Here is a 13,465-nt window from a genome sequence, read left to right as displayed (position 1 = left end):
CTGGATAAGAGCGTCTGCTAAATGACTCAAATGTAAAATGTAAAAAAAAAAAAAATAGACCTCGGGAATTATTCAAAGATTTAAGAAGTGTTTGACTTCAACCATTGCGATAACAATTCTCGTGACAATAACCTACATACTTATTAACTTAACTAGATCTTTCCTTACAGCACTCAACCACACGACTGGACAATAATCAAGATAAGACAAATCTAGAACCTGCAGAACTTGCTTTTTAGAGTGTGGTGTCAAAAATGCAGAGCATCTATTCTGGACAGACCTCTCCCCATCTTTATAACAATTGAATCTATATGTTTTGACCATGACAGTTTACAATCTAAGGTAATGCCAAGTAATTTAGTCTCCTCAACTTGTTCAACAGCCACACCATTCATTACCAGATTCAGCTGAGGTCTAGAACTTAGGAAATGATTTGTACCAAATACAGTGCTCTTAGTTTTAGATGTTCTGGGCCAGTTTATTACTGGCCACCCATTCCAAAACAGACTATACTGGCATCATCCATGCAAGTCTCAGTAGCATGAAATAACATCTACCTTCCCATTGAAACAGTTCATCATGAAACAGTTCTACTGCTACTTTTCATGCACAGTGGGAAGTTGGAATGAACCTGCTCTTACCATGATTAACAGCTTTCCCAATCTTTTCCTCCTCTTCTTCATCTTTAATGTTGACATTCAGCTCCAGTGTTTGACTGCAGTCTTCCAGCTTCACTGATGCCATCTCTGGTACCTGCGGTGCAAACTGGACACGACTGTCAATCAGGACCCAGTGACTGTAGGTTTGGACTCAGTGTGGAAGGAGAGAGGCAGGCTGGGTTTGTCCTCACTGTTGATGCTACAGGCCTCAGACTTAATCCGAGTCAGCCTGTAGTAATAAAGAGAAACAGACAATGTTGTGGAGAATTGTCCTTATCCTCAGTAAAAACAAAGCACTTCCAGAGTTTTTGTAGAATCAAGATAGACTTTTTTACACAAGCAATAGAGCCGAGCTGGTCTGCAGAGCAACTACTCTCCAACACTCAGTTGTCAGTTTTTATACAGTTTCATTTTTGCTCCTAGTACACACCTTTTTCTTAATACATCCCTGGTTAGTTTACTCCACCATTGTTTCCAATCTTAACATCTTGACCGTCCCGCCCACTTGTTTATTATTTAATAGTGGCACAATCTGACTTCTCTTCTTTCTATTCAGTCTGTTTTTGGAAACAATGGAGGCGGGACCAAACCTTGTTATGCCACTTCCTGGCTCTGTTTTAACCCTTTAAGTGGTTCTTTCTCCATAGGCGTATACTGAGCCATTTCCTGTCTTTGTTTCAACTGAGCCATTTCCTTTTGCACCATACTTAGCTTGTTATGTTTTCTATCCTTGTGTGAGTTAGTGGTTAACCGCGATTAACTGAAAAATGTCCAATACTTTAGGGCCTTTCCGGCCGTCTTCGTGGTTATATGCGGGGAGAATGAATTGTACAATTGAAAACTAATAAATACTTTTCCAAGATAGAACTCATGTATATTTATGCAATAAGGCCCGAGGAGGTGTGGTATATGGTCAATATACCACGGCTAAGGGCTGTTAGGCACGATGCAATGCCTCAGTCGCCTTATTGCTATTATAAACTGGTTACCAACATATGTAGAACAGTACAAATATTGCTTTTGTCATACTTGTGGTGTGTCTGAATTACCACGGCTTTCAGCCAATCAGCATTCAGGGCTCGGACAACCCCGACCACCCAATGTATATTTACTACAGTAAAATAATATACTGCACCAACTACATAAATATCTGATAGGGGCCATTATCTTCTACGTGGACTTTAAACGAACAGCAGAATGGACGACGCCATTTTAACAGCTCGTAAGATAATACATTTTTACACAAAACCAATAACATGTCAAACGAACACAGAAATCTCAAATGATTTATTTTATTAATTTACTTTGACGAAATTATGTACATTCACTCAGACAAATCGCAAATCTCTAGCTATGTGACTTGTAAAATCGTTTTTATCATGTTCTTTCACTCACTCGGTTTGACACAAAAATAACACATTACTTTACCAAATGGGAGAATACCTTGACGTATTTGTTAACTATCATGTTATGACATGTTCTTTCGATATTAGAAAGTTTAAACGTGCTATGACATACCTCTAGTAATAAATAGAAACGGACACAAAGGTTATCTTCTTGACTGCACAGTTCTGGCGCTTTCTTTATTGTGAAGAATGGTGCCCGCCTGCCCGGAACTTCCTGTTCCCCCACTACTAACGGTCCTTGCATTCCGGGATCAGATTACAACATTTCATTAAATTACTAAAAAAGTGTAAACTGTAGCAATTTATTTCCCTTTATAGTTTATTAGCCTAAGCATAACCTTCATCCAAATAATGTCTCTAGGGTTGGAACCGGTTCAGGGAACAGAATCGAAAAATAACGTTAAAAAGAACCGGAAACTAAAGTGTTCTATACTTTTCAGGAACAGCAGTTATTTTAAAAGCATGTAATCCAGGTAATAACCTTATTTTACTTTCCGGGTATTTTTCTCCAGTCCCACAAAATCGCAACAAAGCTCACTGTAGAAACGTATTCCAGTTTCTGCCTGCCAGCTGGAATGGAAATCTTTGCCAGTGGGTGTGCGTGTGGAAACTACCTGCTCCTCCCCTCTGAAGCATAGGTTACTGTATCCTACTGACAACGTTACAAGCATGATTCAGAAATTAGGGAGATATGTTTAATTTGAGAAGAATGGATGAACTTTTTCAATGCTAGTTAAGGATACTATAGTTGTAATATTCATATGTGTCACCATACTGAATTGTAATTGGATGCATCATACTGTGCAATGATTGGTTAAGACCACCCAGGTGGTGAGGTCATTCTAAGATGATCATGGCCAGAGACACATGGACATGCACGTTATAGCTAGTTAATAAAGAGCTACGTTTATAAATATCCTGTCGTCCTGCATTTTATTATTTTGTACAAAGCGTACAAAACAAGACATGGTGTCAGAGTAAAAGGACTAAAAGATGGATTTTGCTGGAGTTCCTTCACCTCGAATGGATTGGGGGTCTACAAATCTACCCGATGCATGGCGTAAGTTCAAACAGCATGTGGAGCTGATGTTCACGGGTCCTCTGAAGGAAAGAGGAGAAGAGGAAAAGTGCAGCTACCTGCTCCTCTGGATCGGTGAAAAAGGGAGAGACATTTACAACACATGGACACTTACCGAGGCTGAATCAAAGGTACTGAAAACATACTACGATCGTTTTGAAGCATATGTTTTGCCAAAGACCAATACAATTTTCGCTAGGTACAAATTCCATGAGAAAGTACAAGGCGCTAGTGAATCGTTTGAACAGTTTGTCACTGAGCTGCGTCTGCTTGTGAAAGACTGTGATTATGCAAACAAGGATGAGATGGTCAGGGACCGTATTGTATTTGGAATACAATCACCGCGAGTGAGAGAGAAACTTTTGAATGTTGGATCAGAGTTAACGCTGGACAAAGCTATCGACATAGCCAGATCTCACGAGCTAGCACAGGTTCAGATGAAAACCATTTCAGCTGGCAGCATGAGCGCATCACGTGAACAAGCAGTGCACGCAGTCAGGCAGACATCAAAGCACACCTCCAGTGCCCAGAGAGCATGTTTCAGAACGGAGACAGACAGAACTCCAAAACAGAGCGACACAGACTCCAAACGCCCCAAAACATGTGGATATTGTGGATACAAAGTGCATGGCGAACAGGGGAATTGCCCAGCTAAAGGCAAACAGTGTACTAAATGTGGAAAATGGAATCACTTTGCAAAAGTGTGCAGAGTTTACCGTGGAAAAACAGTACATACAGTGAGTGAAGATGAAATGTCAATCAAAGAGTCAAATGCTGATGAACTGTTTATTGATTCAGTGACACAGAAAAGTCAGATATCAGAGACAGAGCAAGCCTTTGCTGACATTGAGATAGGAAGACAAGGCACAGAGCTAAAATTCAAACTAGACACTGGTGCACAAGTAAACATTATTCCTCTGAGTAAGTACAGAAGCTTGACATCTGAGTGTGAGCTACAGCCCACCACGCGCAGACTGACTGGTTATGGTGGTGAACAGCTCCCAGTAAAAGGCACATGCACTCTCAAATGCAAATACAAGGAAAGGGACATGATGTTGGACTTTTACGTTGTTGACACTCGAGCACCTGCAGTGCTAGGTCTTAAAGCATGTTTAGACATGGACCTTATCAAGCTAGTTTTATCAGTGACAGCACCAGTAGAGATAGAGAATGTCATGGAGGAGTTTGCTGATGTTTTTACAGGAATAGGACTATTCCCAGGAGAATGTACCATTCACCTTAACCCAGACGCAACCCCTGTGATCTACCCACCGAGAAAGATTCCACTTGCTCTCCGCGCCCGTCTGAAGAAAGAGTTGGAGAGCATGGAGCAATCTGACATCGTCACCAAGGTTACAGAACCGACGGATTGGGTCAACGCGTTAGTGGTGGTGGAGAAACCACGGACAGGCAAGCTCAGAGTATGTCTCGACCCAAGAGACTTGAACAAGGCTATCAAACGCCCCCATTACCCCTTACCGACGCTAGATGGCATCACACACAAGCTAGCGGGCGCACGCTACTTCAGTGTCATGGACGCCAGATCAGGCTACTGGGCTATCAAGCTCACAGAAGAGTCATCTAAGCTCACAACGTTCAACACACCGTTTGGACGCTACAGGTTCCGTCGCCTGCCTTTTGGGATTATCTCAGCCCAAGACGAGTTTCAGCGAAAGATCGACGAGGTGTACGAAGGCCTCGACGGAGTCGTGGCAATTGTGGACGACATCCTTGTCTATGGTCGAACCAAAGAGGAACACGACAGAAACCTCAGCGCGATGCTGCAAAGGTCCCGCGAGAGAGGAGTCCGGCTCAACCCCGAGAAGAGCACAGTCGGCGCTACAGAGGTCAGCTACTTCGGGCATCTTCTCACAGCGAATGGAATCAAGCCAGATCCGCAGAAGATCTCAGCCATAAAGGAAATGGAGCCACCAAAGAACCGCGCAGAGCTGGAAACAGTGCTTGGCATGGTCAACTACTTAGCCAAGTTCGCACCCAGCCTCTCCAATGCTAATGCACCCCTGCGTCAGCTGCTAAAGCAGTCCAGTGAGTTCCTCTGGGACAACCAACACGACATCGCTTTCCAGAAAGTGAAAGACTTGATCACGAGAGAACCAGGACCAATCCTTGCCTACTACGACCCCAACAAAGAGCTCAGACTCCAGGTGGACGCGTCAAAGTATGGACTAGGGGCAGTGCTACTGCAAGAAGGAAAACCCATCGGCTACGCTTCCAAATCTCTCACAGACTGTGAAATCAACTACGCTCAAATCGAAAAGGAGCTGTACGCCATTCTGTTCGGATGTAAGCGTTTCCATCAGTATGTCTATGGACGACAAGTCATTGTGGAATCAGACCACAAGCCCCTCGAGTCAATCATGAGGAAACCGTTAGCCGCAGCCCCGCCAAGGCTACAGAGAATGATCCTTCAACTACAAAAATACGACTTCACAATCACTCACCGTCCAGGCAAAGACATCCCTGTCGCAGACACACTCTCCAGGAAGTTTCTTACCTACAAGGACAGCAGCCTCAGTGAAGGCATGGACATGCAGGTGCACACTGTGTACAGCAACTTACCAGTTAGTGACACAAAACTGAAGGAGATCCGAGCAGAAACAGAAAAAGACACACAACTCACACAGCTGAGGAAAGTCATACAGTCAGGATGGCCTGAGGAGAGGAGAAAATGCCCTCAGAGCGTCTCAGAGTTCTGGAACCATCGTGACGAACTATCACAGATCAACGGAATCATTTTCAAAGGAGAGAAAATCATCATTCCTACCAGTCTCAGAGAAGAGATTTTGACAAAGATCCATGCTGGACACATGGGCATGGAAAAGTGCAAACAGAGAGCACGGGACATTTTGTTTTGGCCCGGAATGTGCAAACAAATAGAGGACATGGTTGGTAAATGCCCCACGTGTCTTGAACGACGCCCCTCGAACACCAAAGAGCCAATGTTACCTCACCGTATCCCAGACCGACCCTGGAAGGTCGTGGCAACCGATCTGTTCACGTGGAACAACGAGGACTACATTATAACAGTGGACTACTACAGCAGATACTTTGAACTCGACAAGCTTCACAGCACCACATCTGCAGCTGTGATACACAAGCTGAAAGCAGCCTTTGCCAGGCATGGCATTGTAGAGACTTTAATATCTGACAATGGGCCCTGTTACAAATCAAATGAGTTTGAATCCTTCACAAAAGCATGGGAGTTCACACACGTCACCACAAGCCCACATTACCCTCAAAGTAATGGCCTTGCTGAAAAATCTGTGCAGATCGCTAAATCACTCATGGACAAAGCAAAAGCAGACAAGAGAGACCCCTACCTCAGTCTCCTTGAATACCGCAACACTCCAGTTGACAACTTCAAATCACCAGCCCAGCTGTTGATGAGCCGCAGACTTCGCTCAATCCTCCCCAGCACCAACCAGCAGCTGCAACCTGAGGTCGTCAGCTACAAGGAAGTGCATGCAAAACGTGCACAGAGACAGCAACAGCAAAAGCGATACTACGACAGGTCAGCCAGACCACTGCCACCACTGAACGACGGAGAGTCAGTTAGAATCCAGGAGCATGGCTACTGGAAGCCAGCAGTCGTCATCCAACCAGCTGACACTGAACGTTCATATCACGTTCGCACCGCAGAAGGAGCGGTGTACCGCCGAATCGTCGTCACCTACTGAACACAAAAAGAACAACACACTGACGAGATGAACTGTTTCCCCCTGAAAGAGAACGGGATGGACTAAACACAGACACAACACAACATACACCATACTTACCTGCAACACCACAAGAACTGTTGACTGACACAGAAGCATGCTCAGCTTCATATCACACAAGGTCAGGAAGAGAGGTCAAGCCTAGAGCTGTCCTAGACCTGTGAAATGTCAAAGGGTGTAGGCGGATCGCTGCCCTAAAAGAGTTTCCAGACTGTAAACTTGTTATTGAAAGTTAACTTGAAATGCTTTGGTATTGTATTTGTTTGATATGTTGAGATGTCATTGCTACAGTGAAAAGCTGAGTTGCTGAGAAATATTTGTTCTAAAAATAACAATATGCTGAATCATTGTTTGTCTGTTATGTTGATGCAGTTGGTGCAGTTTAAATGGTTACTTACCTCGAGTTCAAACTACAGAGCATATATTCAAAAGAAACGCTTTATTGTTCCACATATTTTTTCTTTTTTTAAAAGAAGGGGGATGTAATATTCATATGTGTCACCATACTGAATTGTAATTGGATGCATCATACTGTGCAATGATTGGTTAAGACCACCCAGGTGGTGAGGTCATTCTAAGATGATCATGGCCAGAGACACATGGACATGCACGTTATAGCTAGTTAATAAAGAGCTACGTTTATAAATATCCTGTCGTCCTGCATTTTATTATTTTGTACAAAGCGTACAAAACAAGACAATAGTCACCACGTTTCACATTGGATTTATTAACGACAAAAAGGTACGACCTGTTTTTAATTGTTGTGCTGCACTGCACTTTACAAACAAGGTTGTTAGCTAGCTAGCTAACATCTGCTCTGGTCCAACGTTAAACCAACTCTGAAGTTCAGACATTCAAAGTTCCTCCATAGAAGCCGCTCCTCTGTAGGTATAATTCTGTGGGCCTAATTCAGATAATGCAGGTCATAACACGATGCCCAGCTCTTCAATGCAATCTTTCTATATCCTCTAACGAGCTCTCCACACCCGCAAAATGTCGCACCTTACACTGTGATTGGCAGCACAGTGTGCTCTGAATGATTTTCATATACAGATACTCTGTGGTGTACTAGTGTATTTATTCTCCCACTTGGATGTCACTTCCACAAGCTTTAAATTGAGGGCCAGGTTGTCAGGATGGGTAATGTACTGTACACATTAATTACAAGTACTCCCAAAGATACACTTCATTTTACATAGCTAAATCCTGTGTAACAACTAGTAATTACATTGTACTTGGCTAACATTACATGTACTATGCTTTGAAATAGTGTCTTATTCTTCATCTGGGATTTGGATTTGTAAAATGTATTATAAAATGTATTTAATATATATCTGATCAGGCTCAGGTAGCATCGGGTTTGTATTTTCATGCTGATCAAAGCTCTTATCAAATCCAGACATTTATAAGCGTTATAATGCTTTTGAATGACACTTCCGGTTTTGGCGGAAAATACCGGGTTACCCGGGAGAAGAGTGATTTATTCTCGGGATGGAACATTTGTAAAACACCGAGGAAATATTAAACCCTGATGCGCATACCAGTTGATTCACAAGACACCAACTAAGTAACTTACATATACGGTATCTTCATTAGGCCTAATGGCATTTCATGTCCATGATATGAAGTTTGTTGTAGTGACTCAGTAAGGCTAATTGTAAAAGTAACCCTCTAAAGTGCCATGTTTGTACAGTTTATTATGTGGAGGAAACATTTAGGCAGCCAGGACCATACACCAGGACCGCTCCGTAGGCCGCACTGTAGGCCTAGCTCTTACTGCAGTCCAGTGCCATGGACATCTTTGAAGTTTGGCCTCTAGTAATTTAGGACAGCAACTTTATGAAGGCCTCCTCACCCTGGTCTTATCGTACAAGGCTCTACAGACATGTAAAATAAAGACAGGCAATTTTTATTGTTCACGTTATTTGCGTTGAATATGTATTGAAGTCAAGTGGTTCAACATTAAAATATAGTAGGATGGACCACACAGGACTGCTTGGAAAATGCGACGGTCGGTGGAACACTTGCGCCACCAAGTGGACAATTGCTTCAGTTCTCTTGTGGCATCAACGCTACCAGAGATATGTGATATAAGATCAAATGTTATGTCAATATTATTATCTCTAAATTGATTCCCCCACCCGTATTTCATATATTATTATTCAGATTTAGCTGTTAATCTGGATTTAATTTATAAACGCTTTCTGTCATTTCCGATTGGAGGTCAGATAACCACGTGACTTCCGAACCTACCAATTTGTTACTTTGTAACAGTCAAAAGTGGTTATTCCCAACGTTGATCAATTCCCAATCTATGGCAAGATTTTTTTAAAGCATTATCTTTGATATTTGGCGGACAGTTTACAGAGCTACGTTTTTTGTAACCGTCATCGAATTTGACGTGTCCGAGAATAGCACCTATCTCCCGAAAGCATTGCGGCTTCGCTTCTTGGGTAAGATCAAGTGTAGTATCTGGAGTACAAGTTTGTATTGACCACAGATAGTCGATGCGAGAGGCTCTGGTGCCATCACCACAATTTTTGTTTTAGATTCCGTCTCTCACAGTTGAAGTGTACCTATGATATAAATTACAGACCTCTACATGCTTTGTAAGTAGGAAAACCTGCAAAATCGGCAGTGTATCAAATACTTGTTCTCCCCACTGTACATGTCAACTGCATATATTTGAGTCTTGTGAAATAGCAGGCCTATCAAATAATGACTTCAGACAAATACATCAGATAACGTTACCGGTATGTGAGGCAGTTCATGTTACCAGTACATGACTTTAGCACATTTAATAGTTTATACTGTATAGTCTTCCAGTGTATATATTTCCAATCATAACAATTGTCTTCTTTTTGTTAAACTACTTTATTACTTAGCTATTTGTGTATATTTTTGATCATGTGTATTGCACTGTTGAGGAGAGCTTGCAAGTAAGCATTTCACTGTACCATTTACACCCTGTATCCTGTGGAGGTGACGAATAAACTTTGATTAGAAGATTAATGCACCATTGATATCAGCTATCATAGTCAAGATAACGGTGACTGACTTGACCAGCACTCTCTAGCCATCATTGACATTGAGATGAACTTGCCTAAATGTGAAATTACAATATACATCACGATCCTAACTAATTAAAACTAAGCAACTGCGTTAACTCTGCATGATTTATTTTCACAATGAGAGGGGGTGCACCGTTCCTGGAGGTACTGCAATACCAGGTCGATGCGTGGAGTGGACGGAGCAAGCCCCTATTCCATCTCCCTATTCCGAAAATCAATTTAATATATGGTCCCCAGATAGGGGACGTATCAGATATTAAACTGATAAGAACAGATTTTTTTTTTTTTTTTTGGAAAAATAATTTTTATTTTCATTTCACATTCAAATACAAGTACAAATTCAGTGCATAACGTTGTACATAACATGGATTTACAAAAACAGTACCTTAACCGTATAAAAATAGCAAAACTCCTAACAAAAGTGCTGTTCTGAGGAACCTGACCAGCTAAAAGGCCTACATTCAAGAGAAGCATGTAAACAATTGCCTCTAACAATCTCCCAAAGCTGATCTTTCAAAGGAATAAAAACTATTATAGAAATAAAATCATACACATATACCAAAGGGAACTCTGAATAAACCTCAGTGTATATCGAATATTTACAAAGCCTACATTTCAATTTACATGACAGAATACAGTTATACATAGGCCTATATATAGGCTATAAAAAACGTTTACAAAGAAGGGTATATCCCTTTCCATCTATGTTTAACAGATGTGATGCCCCACTTATCTATTTCGAATTGTATTTTTTCCAAATTTCTTGTTTTATAAATTTAACCAATCCCGTCGGTGACCACTTGAGGGTGTCAATGACCGCACCACATCTGGCCTCCCAAAGTTTGGTCTTGATAAGGGACACCAGAGTCACTAATTCTAATAATTGCACCTTTTCCACATGTTTTAGTTCAAATTTGGCTACCCCTTCATAATCAATGTTTTTTAAAATATTAAAATCCATTTTAATTTTCTTCCAAACTATTTGGGCAAAAGAGCATTCCCATAAAACATGGGAAATTGTTTCAATTGCGAAACAGTTGTCCCTGGGACAAAATTTATTCAGGGTCAAATTATGATCATATAATGTTGAACGGACCGGAAGACGTCTGTGTAAAACAAGCCAATTAAAATCTTTCAGTCTGTTGTCTAAACCTTTTAATTGTGCCCGTAGCCAGGTGGAAGGTGATATTGGTAATCGGTCTCTAGGACAACAATTTTCTATCAATTTCACATATAGCAGTCTGTGGTTGATTACATTTTCTTTTACTTTGCAGACAGGGTTTTTCCTTGCCCATTCAACTATTTTCTTAAAATGTAATGGGATAATTTCAGCTTTTGGCTTACTATTATCCCACTCCACCATAAACCTTAACGGTATGGACAACCAGAATTTGATTAATATATTACATTTGTGTACAGAAGACGACAAAAGACAACAAACGTTTGAGTAGAACAACGCATCTAGTTTAAGAGGAATATGAGGGAAATCCCTTCCACCAGCCTCTATAGGCTGGTACATCCGATCTCTCCGGATGTACTCATATCCCCCCCAAAAGAAATTAAACAGTACACGTATGAACATTTTCCTTAGAGACACCGGCATGGGAAACACATATGCAAGGTGGAGTAATGAAGGCAGAATGTCCGCCTTCAGCACTAACACCTTGCCACTAAAAGATAGTCGCCTCACTTTCCACAGTCCCAATCTTTTATTAAGCGAAAGTAGTTTTTTCTTTCCAATTAACCATGTCATCTTTAATTTCATTTCCGAAAGATATCCCGAGCACTACCATTGGTCCTGTGCACACAGTCAAACCACATAACGGATCAGATCTCCATTTCCACTGTCCCATATATTTTATTTCTGTTTTATTCTTGTTAATCCTAGACCCGGAGGCAACAGAGAACTCATCAATGACTTTGATAACCTCTTTCAAGCTCAGGTCGTCTTGTAAATATAAAATGGTGTCGTCCGCGTATTGTGAAATTTTTAGAATATCCCCTCCAGGTAATATAATGCCTTTGATGTTGTAATTTGTCCTAATGGCACATGCGAAAGGTTCAATATATAAAACATACAATAGCGCAGAGAGAGGGTCCCCCTGTCTGACACCTCGTAATTGCTTGATTACATTTCCAATATTCCCATTAATATTTACTCTGCTTCCCACATTACTATAAAGAATTTTTACCCATTTCATGAAATTATTTCCAAAACCACATTTTTTCAGAACTCTAAACAAAAGCTCATGGTTTACCATGTCAAAGGCTTTTTCCTGGTCCAAATTTACAGTAATAGCTGGCAGGTGCCTTTCCTCTAAATATGCTTGAACGTCTCTGTGCAATTGCAAGTTCCAGGTTAACTTTCTCCCTACCACACCACATGTTTGGTCTAAACCAACAACATATGCCATGGCAGAAGACAGACGATTAGTTATGGCTTTACTTAATACTTTATAGTCTACACATAACATTGTTAAAGGTCTCCAATTTGCTAGTGTCTTGGGGTCTCCCTTTTTGTAAAGTAGCGAGATTACCCCCTCGCACATTGAACCTCCCATATGCTCCAAACCAAAAATAACTCTAAATACTTCCAAAAGATGACATCCAATTAAATCCCAATAAACTACGTAAAACTCTTTAGAGAGCCCATCCACTCCTGGTACTTTGTTATCTTTCATGCTCTTTAGTGCCATATATATTTCATCTAAATTCAATTCCCCTTCTAATTGGTCTCTAATATCTAAAGGTATCTGCACATCCACACATTTTAAAAAAGTAGTCCCCTTCTCATAATTAATTGTTTGCTTTTGGAATAGCTGAGAAAAGTGCTGGGTAGCAACACCAAGCATGCCATCTCCATCCTCAACCGTCTCCCCGTCTTGATTCAATAAAGCCGAAATGGTCCTCCTCTTTCCCCCGTGACTTAATTTGTTTGAAAAAAATATGCAGAGCACTTCTCATCATTATCCCATTTATCTTGTTGACTTTTAAACATGAAATCTCGAGCTTTCTTTTCAAAAAAGGCCTGCTGCTTTTTCTGCAGGTTACACAATGTGTCTTTATCTAAACCACCACCATTCAAATTACCTTGGATGTGCAGATCTTCTAGTTCGTTCTGCAACTTATAAAAATCTTTGTATTTATTACGTGCTTTAGTTTTGCAATAATTCTGAATAAAAATCTTGATTCTTAATTTTGTGCTCTCCCACCAGTCTATGACAGTAGAATAAAATGATTTCATGGTTACACAGCCCTGGAAAAAATACCTAAATCTAGTCTCAAATGTTTTGTCATGTAAAATACCATTATTAATTTTCCAATATCCTTTTCCAAATTCAATTGTTTTTAATTCTACTGTCACAGACAGGCAACTGTGGTCCGAATAAAAAACCGGAGTGACGCGTGCAGAGGACACACCGAGTCCACGCGGAACAAACACATAATCTATGCGGCTCCTCGCGCCCCTGCTGTTTCCCCAGGTGAAACCGGGATCATTTGCATGCGCCACTCT

At 41.1% G+C, this 13,465-nt stretch overlaps 1 pseudogene; it reads right to left on the bottom strand.

The window, feature by feature from the left end:
* Positions 1–10,073: 10,073 nt before the first annotated feature.
* On the bottom strand, positions 10,074–10,254 carry LOC121561228 (annotated as a pseudogene).
* Positions 10,255–13,465: the final 3,211 nt, after the last annotated feature.

Source organism: Coregonus clupeaformis, unplaced genomic scaffold (genome assembly GCF_020615455.1).
Source record: "Coregonus clupeaformis isolate EN_2021a unplaced genomic scaffold, ASM2061545v1 scaf0646, whole genome shotgun sequence".
Taxonomy (NCBI): Eukaryota; Metazoa; Chordata; class Actinopteri; order Salmoniformes; family Salmonidae; genus Coregonus; species Coregonus clupeaformis.
The sequence above is the reverse complement of the archived record's forward strand: the minus strand, read 5'-3'. Positions and strand labels throughout refer to the sequence as shown.